This window comes from Procambarus clarkii, chromosome 40, assembly GCF_040958095.1.
Source record: "Procambarus clarkii isolate CNS0578487 chromosome 40, FALCON_Pclarkii_2.0, whole genome shotgun sequence".
NCBI lineage: Eukaryota > Metazoa > Arthropoda > Malacostraca > Decapoda > Cambaridae > Procambarus > Procambarus clarkii.
The window spans coordinates 25,252,307-25,254,581 of NC_091189.1; positions in this window are offsets into that span (position 1 = coordinate 25,252,307).

A 2,275-nucleotide genomic window follows, 5' to 3' on the forward strand; every position below is an offset into this window, starting at 1 on the left:
CAGTAACACCAGCAGTAGCAACAGTAACACCAGCAGCAGCAGCAACAGTAACACCAGCAGCAGCAGCAACAGTAACACTTGCAGCAGCAACAATAACACCAGCAGCAGCAACAGTAACACCAGCAGCAGCAACAGTAACACCAGCAGCAGCAACAGTAACACCAGCAGCAGGAACAATAACACCAGCAGCAGCAACAATAACACCAGCAGCAGCAACAGTAACACCAGCAGCAGGAACAATAACACCAGCAGCAGCAACAATAACACCAGCAGCAGCAACAGTAACACCAGCAGCAGCAACAGTAACCCCAGCAGCAGCAGCAGCAACAGTAACACCAGCAGCAGCAACAGTAACCCCAGCAGCAGCAGCAGCAACAGTAACACCAGCAGCAGCAGCAACAGTAACACTAGCAGCAGCAGCAACAGTAACACTAGCAGCAGCAACAATAACACCAGCAGCAGCAACAGTAACACCAGCAGCAGCAGCAACAGTAACACTAGCAGCAGCAACAATAACACCAGCAGCAGCAACAGTAACACCAGCAGCAGCAGCAACAGTAACACCAACAGCAGCAGGAACAATAACACCAGCACCAGCAACAGTAACACCAGCAGCAGCAGAAACAGTAACACCAGCAGCAGCAGCAACAGTAACACCAGCAGCAGCAACAATAACACCAGCAGCAGCAACAGTAACACCAGCAGCAGCAACAGTAACACCAGCAGCAGCAGCAACAATAACACCAGCAGCAGCAACAGTAACACCAGCAGCAGCAACAGTAACACCAGCAGCAGCAGCAACAGTAACACTAGCAGCAGCAACAATACCACCAGCAGCAGCAACAGAAACACCAGCAGCAGCAACAACAGTAACACCAGCAGCAGCAAGTAACACCAGTAGCAGCAACAATAACACTAGCAGGAGCAACAGTAACACCAGCAGCAGCAACAGTAACACCAGCAGCAGCAGCAACAGTAACACCGGCAGTAGCAACAGTAACACCAGCAGCAACAGTAACACCGGCAGCTGTAACAACAGTAACACCAGCAGCAGCAACAATAACACCAGCAGCACCACCAGTAACACCAGCAGCACCAACAGTAACACCAGCAGCAGCAACAGTAACACCAGCAGCAGCAACAGTAACACCAGCAGCACCAACAGTAACACAAGCAGCAGCAAGTAACACCAGCAGCAGCAACAATAACACCAGCAGCACCAACAGTAACACCAGAAGCAGCAACAGTAACACCAGCAACAGCAACAGTAACACCAGCAGCACCAACAGTAACACCAACAGCAGCAGCAACAGTAACACCAGCAGCAGCAACAATAACACCAACAGCAGCAACAGTAACACCAGCAGCAGCAGCAGCAGTAACACCTACAGCAGCAGCAACAGTAACACCAACAGCAGCAGCAACAGTAACACCAGCAGCAGCAACAGTAACACCAACAGCAGCAACAATAACACCAACAGCAGCAACAGTAACACCAGCAGCAGCAGCAGCAGTAACACCTACAGCAGCAGCAACAGTCACACCAACAGCAGCAGCAACAGTAACACCAGCAGCAGGAGCAACAGTAACACCAACAGCAGCAGCAACAGTAACACCAACAGCAGCAGCAACAGTAACACCAACAGCAGCAGCAACAGTAACACCAGCAGCAGCAGCAACAGTAACACCAACAGCAGCAGCAACAGTAACACCAACAGCAGCAGCAACAATAACACCAGCAGCAGCAACAGTAACACCAGCAGCAGCAACAACAGTAACACCAGCAGCAACAACAGTAACACCAGCAGCAGCAACAGTAACACCATCAGCAACAACAGTAACACCAGCAGCAGCAACAGTAACACCAGCAGCAGCAACAGTAACACCAGCAGCAGCAACAGTAACACCAGCAGCACCAACAATAACACCAGCAGCAGCAACAGTAGCACCAGCAGCAACAACAGTAACACCAGCAGCACCAACAGTAACACCAGCAGCAGCAACAGTAACACCAGCAGCACCAACAGTAACACCAGCAGCAGCAACAGTAACACCAGCAGCAGCAGCAACAGTAACACCAGCAGCACCAACAATAACACCAGCAGCAGCAACAGTAGCACCAGTAGCAGCAACAGTAACACCAGCAGCAGCAACAGTAACACCAGCAGCAGCAACAGTAACACCAGCAGCTGCAACAACAACACCAGCAGCAGCAACAATACCACCAGCAGCACCAACAGTAACACCACCAGCAGCAACAGTAACACCAGCAACA